Here is a 14,867-nt window from a genome sequence, read left to right as displayed (position 1 = left end):
TTTCTTTTGGAACTGATGCTGCATCTCAGCCCAGAATGTCTAGACTAAAGTGACAGGGTGTAGAAGGGTATATTCACTGTTCTGTTCTGACACCGACAGAAACAGCCTAAAGGAAGAAAGATGTACTTTGGATCATGGTTTCAGAGGATTTAGTCCATGCACTTTGGCCAGCTGTGAGGCTGAACTCTATGGTTGCAGGTGGTAGAAGAGGCCGCCTCCCTCATAGCAGCCAGGAAGCAGGGCAAGGACCAGACAGTGGCCAGTTCAGGATAGAGCTTCTAACGAAATGCCCTCAGTGACATACTTCTTCCAGCTAGGCCACACGTCTGTAGGTTCCAGAACCTCCAAAATAATGCCACCAGGCCATGTGTGGTGGAGCATGCCTTTGCTATCTATCAACACTGTGGGGGCAGAGGCAGGTGGGTCCCTGTGAGTTTGAGGCTAGCCTGGTCTATAGAGTGAGTTCCAGGACAGTTAAAGCTACATAATATGTCTCAAATATAACCAAAAAACAAACAAACAAACAAACAAACAAACAAAAAGCCCAGCAGCACTGGCAGAGGACCAATCCTTTCATAAACAAACTATAATGAGCCTAAAGTCATCCAGCATTGTCATGCTGCCTCTCTGAACCAAAGACATTAGTCCTGGTGTCTAGAGTCAATGGTAGAGCCCCATGATTCTTTCTCATTGGTCACAACTCTCCAAATGTGGTTACTGTGGGCTTCATGACACTAGCAACACAGACATCCAAGGTCACATGCTTTTAAGGCTCCAGTGACATCACCCTCAGTACTGAATACAGATTTACATTTGGCGCTCTTGGTCATTTTGGCTCCTTGGGGGCGACTGTGATGTGTGATATGCTGAGTCAAATGAACCTGGCCTTCACTCTTGTTCTGTCACTCCCCAAATTTGACAGGCTTAAAAAACATTATGTGTATGGTTGTCTGTGCCATGTGGCATGTAGTGCCATCAAAAGCAAGGCATTGGGTCCCCTGGAACTGGAGTTAAGAAACAGTTGTGAGCTGCCATGTGCATGCTGAGAATTGGACCCAGGTCTCTGGAAGAGCAACCAGTGTTCTTGACTGCTGAGCTATCTCTCCAGCCTTAGGATGAACTTTTCATTTGTGGTATTGAAGACTGAACCTAGAACCTGGTGATTACAAGGCAAATTCCCTACCAATTCCACCCCGAGTCCAAGCATGGGTTTCCTCACTGGGAAGTAGGGACAATACAAATCACTTCACAAGGTGGCATGTACAAGGGGAAAGCGTCATGTCTGGCTGCTGCTCTTTGGACATGGCCGCAGCTCTTGATCAAGTTGAGGCCTTTCTCTAAAACAGTCTTGTCCTTAGTCAAGCTGGAAGCAGCATTTGGAGGGGCTATGGGTTTGAACACCGGGAGCCTACAGTTCATACGACCATTGAACCAACATTTATGAGGACACAGCATGTACAGGCACTGAGCTACACCGATGACAATGGTGTCCTTGTCTTCACAGGGTGTGGTGAGTCTTAAGAACTGGCAGGGTCGAAGCCCACGGGCAGCAGAAAGGAGCTTGGGGTGGACGGTGAGCCAAGAGGTAGGGTGACATTAGGAAAGGTCAAGACAGTTGCCTGGGTGTGAGGAACACTGAAAGGAACCCTGCAATTTGAAAGGGTGGTTCTGCATCCCAAGGAATTAGATAACTGTCCCTGTGACCCTCCGTGGGGTGTGTTGTGTGGGGACCTGCTTCGGCATTGAGGGTCTGCAAACAGGTGTGACTGAGGGTGTGGGAGACTGCAGGCCAGGACACTGGGGCACAGCTGAAGGTCTGGATGGATGAGGCTGTCCAGTGGCAGGAGGGAGGAGCCAGACGAGGAGGCTGGGAGTCGGGATCCAGCGCCAAGCTCCAGTGATAGTAGCTGAAGATATGAGCACTACAGACCCAGAGCCCTGAGAGCCTTGAGGGACCCAGGTCTAGTGCAGGTCTGCGGAGAATCTGGCAGCTGGAAGAGGCCTTCAATGTCATTTACTTCAACCTCTCACCTCTTCAAATCTTTCCAGAGCCCACCTGAGGGCATCCAACTCTTCTTGGACACATCAAGGTACGGGAGGCTCACTCCCTTCTAGGCAGCCCACTCCACAGTGGTGCTCGAGCCCCTATGGTGGCCTCGAGGCGTCAGGCCCTCCGACCTTGGCCGTGTGCAGCCATCTGGCCACCGCGGCACCTGGCTGGGGGTGGCGACGCGGCTGGGCAGGCGCTGCTGTCCCCAGCCCCAGTGCTGAGGCGCGCAGAGCGCAGTGGGCTCTGGTGGAGGTCGGGAGAACTGCAGGGCGAAGGCCGCCGGGGGCTCCGCGGGCGGCAGGGGGGAGGCACTTGACACCGGCCCGGGAGAGGAGGGGCCGCTGTCCCTGCGGCCAGTGCTGGATGCGGGGACCCAGTGCAGAAGCTGCGCCAGGTTAGAGGGGCGCCGCGCGGTGGGGAGGCTGAGGCCGGGCGGCGAGCTGAGGGGCGCCGGGCGCTCAGCCCCGGCGGGGTGCCCGGCCCGGAGCGGTGCCGTAGGGGCGCGGCGGGGTCCCGAACCCGCTCCTCCGGCCGGGGGCGCTAGGACCGCCCGCCGGCCGGGCCGCTCCCGCCGAGGCGCCCCGGAGCCCCCGGTGCTGCCTCCCGGGCGGCTCCGCAGCGCCGGGGCCGGAGCCAGCGCGGCCACGGGGGGCGAGCGGCGGGCGGAGGCCTGGGCGGCGGGCGGCCGGAGGGAGGGAAGGAGGAAGGCGGAGAGAAGGGGCGGGCGGGGGGGGACCCGGCGGAGGAGGCGGAGAGAGGGAGCGCGACAGCGACGGAGGGAGGGAGCGCGGCAGGCAGCGGGCGGGCCGGGAGGCGGCGCGGGCGGCGGCGCGAGCAGAGGACGAGCCGGGACGCGGCGCCGCGGCAGCAGGGCGAGCCGGGCCGCCCGACCCGCCGGGCCACACGGTAACTAGCGCGGCCCGCGGCCGCCGAAGTGGGAGGGCGGGCGGGCGGGCGGGAGGGCGCAGCGGGGTGGTGGGGAGCGCGGCTCGGATCCCGCAACTCGGTACGCGGGGGCTGACGCTCCGGGCGCGGACGACCCGGGCCGAGGGTTTGTTTATGTCCCCGCGGCTCGCCCGCCCGCCACCCCTGTCCTGCGCGCCGCCTCCACCACGGACGCCCCTCGGCGCCCCCGCCCGGCCCGGGCTCAAGTTCAAGTCCGTACAATGCCGCGGGGGGCCTTCGCCGGCCTGCGCGCTCCCCGACGCGCGCTGCCGCAGGGCCCCGCCGCCTCCGCCTTCCGGGCTCTGCCCCCGCCCCGGGGCCCTGCCAGGGCCCGCGATCGTGCGCTGCGGGGTGCGGACCCGACCCGGAATCGGGCGGCTGGAGGGGAGGGCGAGGGGGCGCGGGCGGGCGGCCGGGGAGCGCCGTGGCCACGGCAGAAAATGGCAGCCTGGCACGACCCGGGCCCCGCGCCCCGCCCCGCCCCTCCCCCGGGCCTGGAGGCCCCGCGCGGTGGGGGGACCCTGGAGGCCCCCGGCAGGGCCGAGGGGCGGCCGGGGCCCGCGCCGGGGAGCGCGGCGTCGCGATCTTCCCGCGGCCACCTGTGGCTTGGGGGTGCGGGGCACCGGCGGGCCTGGGAGGGGCGCGCGCGTGGGGAGCGTGCCCGTTCGGGGGGCGCACGCTCCCGCGGAGGCCAGGCGGAACGGCGTGGGGGGGGCGTCGAGCCCGGCTCCTCCCTGCCCCCGCTGCGGGCCGTGGGAGCCGGGCGGCGGTGGCGGCGGCGCCGCAGTGTGGGGGCGGGGCGGGAGTGGGCGAGGATCCCCGGGCCCGGCCGAGGAGGGCTGGAAGGTGCGGGGGCGGCCAGGCTGGAAACGACTCCGGTGGGGATGCTGGGGTCGCCCCCCGCAGCAGACTCCCCCAGCACACACTCACACGCACCCCCCGGTGGGCCGGTGTAGACGTGTCCTTGAAAGCTTCGCGTCTGCACAGTGAAGGACGAGGCCTCGCGGAGGCTGCAGATCGGGGGTCTCGGTCCCTACGTTGTCCACATCTCAGGAGACCCCGAGCCTCACACCGGTGCGGGCCGTGGCCCGTGTCCCGCCCTCACCCGGACTCCCCACTCCAGGCCGTCATGCCCTCCCTCCCCGTTGGCGCGGACCGAGCTGGCGAGTGTCCAGGGCCCGCCCCCGGCCTCCCCCAACCCCTCTTCTCGGGCTCGCGGCCCTATGGCTGCCAAACTTCATTTTGCTTTACTGGAGCCAGCCTTCTTGGGGGCACCCTCTCCCTTTGCTCCCTTCTCAGTTGCTCCCCCCACCTCCGATCCCTGCATCCCCTCCTCTCCTCTTCTCCTGCAAAGCCAGCTGAGTAGGTGTGGGCACCCTGGGTGGGAGTAGGTTCCCACTGGGTCTCAGTGCTCCCTTCCCGGGCTCCCAGGGGGAGTTCTCTGTGGCTGCACCTTGACCCAAGATGGCGTCTTGCACCCAGCTGGGCAGTTATGGCCTGCTTAGGGCTGGGGAGGAAGGGCGGGCTGGGGACCGCACAACTGCACCCTCGCAAACTAGAGGGGACAGGAGCCTTCGGGAAGGAATATTCTCAGCCGGGTGACCCGGCTTGCCCCTCGATGCTGTGCCCAGAGACTGCCATCAGCATCCCCCAGGGACAGTTTGGTCTTCATGTTTCACCCTGAGCTGCCAGCGGCTGAACCTCCTCCTGGGCAGGCAGGCGGGCAAGCTGCGCAGGGATTCTGGGATCAGGTGCTGCTCCACTGTGCCTCCTCCCTCCCAGGCAGATGTGACAGCTGCAGCCTGGGGAGCTGGCTGTTCTTGCGTTGCTGGGATGTTAGGACTGGCCTGTGGGATTTGGGAAGCCCAGCTGCCAGGCGGACCTCTTTGGACTAGCCCCTATGTTGGCAGGGGCCATTTGCAGGTTGTTAGGGCAGTCACTTGACTTTCCATAGTTGGATTGTGGAAGTTCCTGTGGGCTTTGGGGGCAAGCTAACTAGTCTCCTCTGCCTCTGGGGCCCACTAAGGCCCTGATTGAACTGTTGACACGTAGTATGTGGAAGTGTGCATTTGTGGTGGGGGCAGAGGCAGGTAGGGGCCCCAGGCCAAATTTTGTCATAGGTCTGGCACCTGCAGGCTTGCCTTGCAGCCCCTTCTCCAGCCATGGTGCCTCCTGGTGCTTTATCTGCAGCTCCCCTCCCCCCACTAAATCTGCAGCTCCTGATTCCTGGGCTCAGGATGGCCCAGACTTCCTTGTTACCTGGCCCTACTGCTTGCCTGGAGCCTAACCTGAGAAAAGGTGAATCCCCTTTAGACTCAAGGAATGCACATCCCAAATACAAGGGCTGCCTTCTACACTGGAGGAGCCTAGAGAGGCGCCAGTGGCCATCTGTCAGTGTGTCTGCAGGCGGGATTCCTCTGTGGGTGGGGGTTGATGAAGCTTGAAGGCCCATTCCAACTTTGAGATTCTGTGGAATTTCAGACCCAGAATAGGGATAAGGTATTCTTCCCATTCCCCCACCCCCACACACCATAGTGGTGATGGAGAAGGTTTCTTAGTAGAGGTGGTGGGAGAGAGTAAGGACCTATCGGGGTGGGCTTTGGCTGAGACTGACAGGCAGGGCGGTGTGTTGGTATGACTGCAGAGGGTGTAAAACACAGCTTCCATGCAGCCTTTACACTTGGTGCTCTCCTGAAGGTAGGTAGGTGTGTGTGTGTGTGTGTGTGTGTGTGTGTGTGTGTGTGTGTGTAGGAATGTGTGTGGATAATTTGCAAGGGTAAGGGTCTTTCCCAGTCCAATCTGGTATAAGTCCCTCTGTCCTTAATGGTAGTTCACTATCATTTTTATGCCTCTTTCTGCCATTCTGCTTCGTAACAAGCCAGCAAGGGACAAGATGAGCCAAAGGATCCCTGTCCAGCCTCTCTGGGTGGGAGGAATTGAGGGTGATCTGCCCTCTGGGGGAATTCTGGGTGTTCTGTTGGACATTCTCATGAAAGTAGCTTGATCTCACACTCCCCATTCTCTCCCAGATGGTTTCTCTCTCTTACCCCTTCTGTTGTTGGTGGTTTAGTCCAGTGGTCATTGTCTGCTTACAGGTCACCTGGAGACCTACGTTCTTTCCCAGATTCCCTCATGACACCTGCTCTAGGGGACCAGATAGAAAGGGGAGTCCCAGCACAGCCTTGCCTTTCAGATGGGTGGTCCCCGGCCTTAGGACTGTGGGTGGGAAGAGGACACTTTAGGGCCTGGGGCACTTACTCCAGTTTGCTGGCCTAGGGTCTCTCCTTCACTACCTCCTTCCCACGGATGGCTGAGTGTGTCTTGTAGAAGTTAGAGCCAGAGTGTGGGTCTTGGGAAAGTTGTTTCTACCTCCATTTTTGTATCTGGTGGGTACCAGAAGCCATCAGCTTTCTCGGTAAGGCTGGGTTTCTGCAAGGACTTTGCTGCTCTGGACCAGGGCTTTGATAGTAAATTAAAAGCGCCAGGTTCCCTTCCCACCCCGATCCCCTTGAGATAGGGTCTTGCTTTGTAGTCAAGGCTGGGCTTGGATGGATCTTCCAGCCTTTGCCTCTCAAGTACTGGTATTATAAGGAGGCTACTCTGTAAACTTTAAGGGCTTATTTTGAGTCATTTGTCTTAAATTTCTTTTATTTTTGAAATCACTCTTAACCCACACTGGTCTCAAACTCCTGCACTCAGGTTGCCATCCTTCCTGGGACTCCCTTGTATCATTTGTCTTGTTGATTATACTGCTTTCCCCCTGAGAAATGAAGTTGATTTTTCCCCCTGAGATCTGTGCTGTGTTCAAGCTGCCTCCATTTGGCTAATGGTGTGGGTAAGTTGGGGTCCACACTGTGTGTCTGCATAGATGTGTACAGACAGACAGCCTTGCTTTATGTGAGCAATTTACAGCGCTGTGTAAGCAAGGGTCCTGGAGTTAGGAGGAGGTGTCTGTTGACTCAGCCTAGCCTCAGGACTCCCAGGATGTGGGGAAGAGTCACCATCCTTGCCCAGGGTCAGTGAATGTGTGGGTTGGGGGAGGGGGCACTTTGAGAAGCCCCACCCACTTTCCTCCCTTTTTTTTTTTTTTTTTTTTTTTTTTTACAAAACCTTGGTTTGCTGAGGGCACTGCTTGCTAGCACTGCTTGGAAATCTTGGCAGCCTGTTACCAGTCTCACAAATGGCTTTGTCAACAGGTTGTATGAGCACCTTCAGTCCCGAGTGGGTGCAGCCAGCCTTTTAGCCGTACCCTGCCTTGAGCCTGGTAGCACTCTCCCCCTGTGTTTACTCCCACTTGTCTGAGCTCTTATTTGTGGGCATTTCCTGTGCCCACTCTGAGGGGCAGCTCTATTGTGGAGTACCCAGCTAAGTAACAACTTCAGGGTGCTGGAGAGGGAGGTCACTGCCAACTGAGGGGTCTGGACAGGCTTCTAGGAGGAAGGGGCAGGACCAGGACCAGAGTGTCCTCAGAGCCCAGGAGTGGTGCAAGGGGGGTTGGGGGGACCAGAGGGGAGTGGGAAATGACCTGGGGCAGCTGCAATATGGTGGATGCCTGGGGAGGTGGACGGGCGGGGGGAAGGGGTGTCCTGGGTGGTGCTGGAGTCTCAGCTAAGGCTTCCCAGTTGTTTGGGGAGAGGGTCCCTGCACTTGGTAACTCCTGCCTGTGTTTATGGAGAACTGCTGGTGTCAAGGGGGACTGGCGGGGAGGTTGGGCCAGCTGAGACCAGGTGGTGCAGGATCTTGATGCTTCAGTCTGTAGACTGGGGCTTAAGAGCTCAGACTCTGGATAGGAAGACAAGGGTTCAGTTGCATAGCCCCAGGGGGTCTTGGCAACAAAGGGAAGGACAAGCCAAGGTCCCCCAATGCTGCCACTAATGGCAACAGCCAAGAGGATAGCAGGCAGAATTCCCTGCTCTGGTGTTCCAGAGGCCTCCACATGCCCTGTTGCCCATGCCCCAGCTAGACACCCTTCAGTGGGTTTTTTGCCTCAAAACTCTGCCTTGCCTTCCCCTCCTTCCCTTATACCAAGGAGACAGATGCCTAGACAGCAAGTTCAACTCCAACAGGTGTGTGTGCTGCTCTGCAGTCAGTGGGGACACAGTCCTTGCTGATCACAGCAGGCCACCAGCCTCTCTGGGAAACAGGTCAGTGAGGAAGTGATTATTTTTTCAGCAGTGGCTATTGCTCTGTGCTGTATGCCCTCTGTCCTTCTGTGGTCCTCTCTGACCCCTTATCCAGATGCGGGACCAGTTTCCCATTCTCTTTCCTGTGGTCATCCCTATTGATCCTGCCTCTCTGTTTCAAATGCCAAGGTCATTTTTAATTCTGACACTGTTAGGGGCTGGAGAGATGGCTCAGAGGCTAACAGCACTGACTGCTCTTCCAGAGGATCTGAGTTCAATTCCCAGTAACCACATGGTGGTGCACAACCATCTGTAATGAGATCTGGTGCCCTCTTCTGGCCTCTAGCCTGCAGGCATTCATGTAGACATAACACTGTGTAAATAATAAATAAATAAATAAAAATCTTAAAAAAAAAAAATTCTGACCCTGTTAACTGGCCTGTCTGGGTGCCCAGATGGGATGGACAGGTGACCATCTTACAGCCAGTGATGGGACTGAAACTTAACCCAGTGATCCTTTTTGACTTGGTTGGATTTTAGAGGCATCATCTCACTATCCTAGGCTAGCTCCATACTCAAGGCAATCTATCTTCCCACTTTAGCCTGTAGAGTGCTGGGATTGCAGATGTGAACCTCTGTGCATGACCCCAGGAATCTTCTTACCCTGGCTGGTGGAGAACACAGTTCAGACCTGACAGGAAACCATTCTGAAAAATGAGATACTTAGGGTGGTGGGGGTGGGATTGAGGGGTCAGGCTTGTGGGCTCAGCTATTGGCTGGATGTGGACTGTATCATTGAGATTGTCTGTGAGTGGCCATGACCTTGAAGCATGACTTCCATTTCCCAAAAGACTCTGGGAGGTGCCAGACAGTGTGCTCTGCCCATGCCAAGTGGAGACACCCTCTAACATTCCAGTTGGCAGAAGCCATGAAGAGGCAGCTTACTAATGGAGGGGGCCTATGTGATTAATAGAGTCTGAATGGCTAAACTTACAAATGAAGGAGAGCTACATGGATTCCCTAGGAGCTTATGAGCTGGTAAGGATATCTATTCTGATTGGCTGAGTGGTCATGAGGTATTGTTGGGTTACCCAAAATGCAGTATGCTTAATGTAATCTCTTGCCTTTTGTAGACCAGGCTAACCTTGAGTTCTCTCCTTCTCTGCTTTTCAAGTGCTAGAGGTATAACTCACTTTTTAAAACTCTTTAGAAATTTATTTTATTATGAGTGTGTGGAGGTCAAAGGACAACTGTAGGAGTCTTCCTCCCACCATGAGGGTCAAATTTAATTAAAAAAAAAAAAAAGATAGGAAAAAAGAAAAGCCAAGTGTGGTTGTGCACACTTTTAATCCCAGGATTCAAGAGACAGGCAGGCAACTCTCTTGTGACTTCAAGGCCAGTCTAGGCCACACTTGAGTTCCAGGACAGCCAGGACTACATGTCTCAAAGGAAAAAAATTATCCATATTTATAGATTAGTGGATGCATAGAAAAGATTTCACTCTGAGGATACACACCAGCCTGTCATGGAGAACATGGCTTTCTTATTTCATATATTTTTTATATTCCTTGAACAAATGTAAATGAGTTTGTTTGTAATGACAACAACAAAAGGATAAAGCCATCCCTTAAAGGGGTGGGGTAGAACCATGTTTTATCTAGCAACCCTTGTAGACTGCAGTGTGGAGGGCTTCATCCTCTGTGGCTGGGACCAATGGGGAGCCAGGCCGAGGAGCATGGCTTTAGGGTCAGGAATGAAAACTAACTAGCCAAGCATGGTGGCTCCTACCCATGAACTCAGCACTCATGAGGCTGAAGCAGGAAATTGGCTGAGAGCCTAAGGCCAACTGGGGCTCCATAGTGAGACCCTATCTCAAAACAAAACAAACAGCTGGACTTTGTAGTGTGCACATTTGAGGGGTAGAGGCAGGAGGGTCAGGAGTTCAAGGGCATCCTCCGTCTACATAGTAAATTTGAGTGAAGCCTGCACTATGTGAAACTGCTGAGAGGCAGGTCCCTAAAAGGAACCCTCAGGCATGGGGCTTTTGCTGGGCAGGTTTAATAGAAATCCTGATGAAGGCAGGCCAGGGGGACTGGATGAGATTTTGAGAGCGCTCTGCTAACAAAGGAAAATCATACTTGAAAACTTGTGGATAGACTATGGAGCTGCATGGTGGTGGTGCACACCTTTATCCCAACACTCAGGAGGCAGGGCAGGTAGATCTCTGAGTTTGAGGCTAGCTTGATCTACAGAGTGAGTTCCAGGACATTAGGACAACACAGAGAAACCCTGTCCAGGCAAAAATGATCTACAGACAACAAGAAAATAAAAGCCAGAGAGAAAGAGGACTCAGTGGGTAAACATGCATACAAGACAAGCCTGACCATCAGGGTTTAATAATCCCCAGGAACCCACATAAATGTATGCTCCTGCCTGCCCTTAATACTAGCTCTTGGGAAACAGGCAGGAAGAACTCTATGAGTTCAGGACCAGCCAGAGCTACATAGACTGTTTCAAACAAACAAAACACAATTACAAATAAATAAATGGTAGTAAAGTGGTTTAAAGACCAGGAGCATGTGACTCACTGTGTGCAGAAGCCAGATTGGTAAGGGCTGGTTGCCGACGAGCTTTTTGTGCTTGGCTTCCAGGGACAGGGGACAGGCTAGCTTTATAGAAGCATGACTGGACCAAGATGGGTTTAAAAAAAAAAAAAAAATCTTTGGAAATCCCTTGGATTGTTGTCACCCGGATTGTTCCGTGGGAGTTGAAGACATAGCTAAAGATCCAGCCAGGGGTGGAGGGCAGGTCTCCCAGCCCAAGTCCATGTGGAGCTGCACTCAAGCAGGAGAGAGTGAGCCTCAGGAGGCCCCACCTTAGGAAGGAATATCTGTAGACTCCGCCTGGCATGTGGGCTACAGCTGTGTCCAGTTTTGATCCAGGAGTCCTGAGAAGGTGGGTGACAGTAAGCTGGGTGGCAGCAGAGAAAGACAGGTAAGGAAGGGAACATACACGTTTCTCTTCCTGCTCACCCTGGGAAGCTCAGGGTCAGTTGTTTGGCAATAGTACGGCACCCACCTTGTCTTCCTCAGCTCTTTCTCCATCACTAGCCACGGGTGCTTCTTGAGTCTAGCTGATCCTGTGGGAGACAAGGCTGGAAGGGGTGAGTCAGGGAGAAAAAAGAACTGAGCTTGGAGGTAAGCCCAGGGCTCATCTGTCCCACTATTAATCAGACCCTTAGTTCCAAGCTCCTGGGGACAGTTGTGCAGGATAAAAGAAACTGGGAAGTCAGGCAGGCCCCCTGCTGGGGGGGTAGCATCTCAGCTGCTAAGACTCCTTGGCTGCCTAGCTTGTGAGCAGCTTTGATTGCAGAATTTCTCAGTAAACTGGGAAGGATAGAGTCCTAATCTTACAGCTGCACACAGTGGGTGCCTAGGAAGGATGTGCCCCTTTTCTTAAAGTAGGATCATTATACAATGGTCCATGAATAAGGAGGGCTGTCATGGAGGCACTGTGTGAGAGCATTACAAAATGCCTATCTCATCACCCTTAGGATGAAGGGAAGAGGGTGATCTTGGTCAATAGACAGATATAGATATGTAGATATAGTGGATGGCAGGCACATGTGTGGCTGTCAGGACAACCTGTGAGGTATCTATTCTCTGCTTCCATTGTGTGGGTTCTGGGCATCAAACTCCAGATCACAGGTTTGGCAGTAGACACCTTTATTCCCTGAGCTACCTTGATGGTCTCTGTTACTCCCACTGCAAAGCCAGGAATTGACTGTAGAGGCTCCTGCCCAAGTTATATGGTCCCAGTCTTGCTGGCACTACTGGCTTTCCCCATAGCCTAGAGCATGGGAGGGTTCAGACCATAACCAGCTTGGCAACTGGCATTGCAATGGCTTCTAATGATTTTATTGCCGGCAACAGTGTAGCGCTTGTTGCCATCCATTCAGAGGCCTATGGTTCCCAGTTTGCTGTGGTGGCCTGAGGGCCCTGCCTGTGCTGGAAGGATCATCTACAAAGCCAAATGGGGATGGGCAGTGGCTCTGCATTGCTCCCATCAACACCCTCCCAATAGCCTGGCAGGCAGGTCCAGCAGTCTTTCAGCTTTTTCTCTGGAGGTTTCTTGCTCCAGATGCATAGTGTCCCTGTTCATCTCTGAAAAGCCTCCAGGGTGCCATGTGTTGGTTACACAGATGAGACCTATGGACCCTGCAGCTTCAGGTGGGAAATGGGTAGTGAATTGGCAGCTGTGGGAAGCCTAAAACAAACAAACAAAAAACAGGGGCTCATGTCTTTACTGGGGCTAGGTAAGGGAAACCTAGTCACAAGGAGGGAATGTTCTGAAGGGATTTCTGATAGATGTGACAAAGGTCACACGTAAACTGAGTGGAAGGGCATGGAGCAGTTAGTGAGGTGGTCAAGGGCATTTTCAACTCAGTGAGGCTAGAGGGCTGGGCCTGGCCAGGTTATGGAAAGCTGTGATGTTATCCCCAGATGAGGGTGAGTGTTAGACTTGGAGTAAAAGGCCCCCAGTGACATCCAGGAAAGGTCATTCTGGGACACCAAGGAAGCAATGCTGGTAGAAAGCTGGTGTAGAAATGTCGGGGGTAGGCGTGCAGAGGAGGATGGTCTGTACCAAGGGCTGTGTGCTGAAGGCTGCCAGTGGAGGCCTGTGGGGTATTGCTTCCTGGGAGGCACTGGAGCTGTGGTTTGAAGTTGACTTTATTTCCTTAGGAGAGCCTGGGCCTTAGGAGAGGCTTGCAGAAGGAGGTGAGAGCCTGCGTCAGAAGGCCTGAAGGGGGCGTCTGTGGGATGGGTGAAAAAAGCAAGGCCAGTGCTTTGAACTGCAGATGTGTGAGGGAGTCGGTGACTTCACAGGCTTGTGTCACAGGCATCAGTGAAGCTGTGTTTGGGGATTTAAACTGAGCTGTCTGCTTCTTGGTAACGCTCCCACTCCTAGAGATGAGCTGCCAGGCCTAGTCCTCTGCTCCATTTGGGTAAGTGTCACTGAGAATGTATGTCCTTGGACTTGAGTAAAGCTGCCCCTCTCCATCAGGGCCAGGTCTGCCAAGGTAGGAGGGAAGAAGCTGGGACCAGCCTTTCTGGTAAGTGAACAGAAAAGATACAGACACAAAGTGTCGGAGGAAAGGGAGTCTTCCCTGTTCACGTGGTAGGGTCAAAAGGCTGTTCCCAAAGCATTTAGGAATAAGGACAAGAACCATGTTGGTTTTGCTGAATGCAGGCAGAGGTGGTGTGGCAGGGTGCCAAGGCCACCAGACTTGGCCCTGGGCAGATGGGGTTTGACCTTGGCTCTACTACTTTATTGGTGTGTGTCCTTGAGTGGATCACCCAGCCTCTGTCTACCTTGGTGTTGCCATCTGCAGAGTGGATATACTGTCAAGAATCTCACTCTTGTTTGTTTGTTTGCCTTTTGTGTGCTTCTTGCTCTGAGCCTGGCAATTTCCTTTCACTCGTTTTTTTTAAAAGACTCCTTAGGCATTTGGCTTCACAGGTGTTGGAGGATTTAAATTCAGCCATGTGCGTTCTTGGTTTGGCACAGAGAAAGCATGTCTGCACATGCATGCTTCCCCTTCCGTATCGTGAGCTGAGCGGCCGACTTGGCACCTCCTGCTCTCTGTAGCTGTGGCGGTCCCTATCAGGTGCCAGTGACCTCCTTGCATTTAGTTCTTTGCCACAAGCCAGGGTCACCCCAGTACACTTGAGAGGCTACTGAGTGTGGGAACTGAGGGGATCAGAGAGAGAGAGAGTAGTACTGACAATCACGGGCTACAGGTGAACTTCAGGTGATGAGGTATGGACCTGGATGGGCTGCCCTTCTTGCAGAGCAGACCCCTGGGGCCATTTGACTGTGTGATGACCTGTGACCTCAGCTATGCCTGTTGGTAGACAATGAAGATCTTCTGTATCCTTTGGTTTTGGCCAAAGATGGCTTCTCATTAGGGGTGCGTGCTGATGATGCTGACTAGAAGGGCCAGGCAAGCCTCAGGCTGTCCCTGGCCAGCAGCAGTGAGGCTGGGTGTGGCTTGCCATGGATCATCTGCAGAACCTTGCAAGGCCTTGACCCTGGCCCGGCCCTGGGGAAGCTGGGCCTGTGTGTGCTCAGGGTGTGGAGGTGTAATCACATGAAACATACAGTATAATTAATCCTGTGTGCTCTTAATGATATGCATAATTGTTCTGCATGGTAATTAGGTGTAAATGGTAAGCAGTTCACATAAATGTTTTTGTAATTAGTTTTAATTTTGCAGAGGCAAACCAAGTTTATGCGGTTTTTTTCTCTTCTTGTTCTGTTAGTTTTCTGGTACAGGCATTTCCCAGCTTTTGGAGGGTTCTATTGCAAACGTTTGTTTCTAGGGCAATGTTTTATATTTTCTTGCAGAGCAATGTTGTTAGTGGTTATGAGCTTCCCAAGCTGGTTTCCAAATGCCTCTTTGGCCCACACAGTAGGTGTAATGTGCAAACTCCCGTCTGTGTGGGGGTGGCTTCGGGTCCCCTGTTCCAGGTGTCCCCTGGGGTCTGTAGCTCCTGGAGGACCACTGCCTGTGGGTCATCATTCAAGCCTTCCTGTGTGTGTTCCTGTGTGCTCATCTGTGACTGTTTATGTTTGCCACTCTGTGCTTCCATCTGGGTGTCTGTGGGCATGTGACTGTGTATGTTTCTCGTTTGTGTCACTGTCTCTATGTCTGTGCTGTGTACCTCTGGACGTGTATCTATGTTGGT

At 54.5% G+C, this 14,867-nt stretch overlaps 1 protein-coding gene across 1 annotated transcript in view; it reads left to right on the top strand.

Annotated features, from left to right (window-relative positions):
• The first annotated feature begins 2,803 nt into the window (after positions 1–2,803).
• Positions 2,804–14,867, top strand: part of Dnmt3a (DNA methyltransferase 3 alpha) — a 100,296-nt gene continuing 88,232 nt past the window's right edge. The window contains exon 1 of the mRNA XM_051181724.1: positions 2,804–2,956. The gene's annotated coding sequence lies outside the window, so the exon portion shown is untranslated. The remainder of the gene's footprint in view (positions 2,957–14,867) is intronic.

This window comes from Phodopus roborovskii, unplaced genomic scaffold (genome assembly GCF_943737965.1).
Source record: "Phodopus roborovskii unplaced genomic scaffold, PHOROB, whole genome shotgun sequence".
In the NCBI taxonomy this organism is placed as follows: domain Eukaryota; kingdom Metazoa; phylum Chordata; class Mammalia; order Rodentia; family Cricetidae; genus Phodopus; species Phodopus roborovskii.
This window is presented reverse-complemented; position numbering and strand designations above follow the sequence as displayed.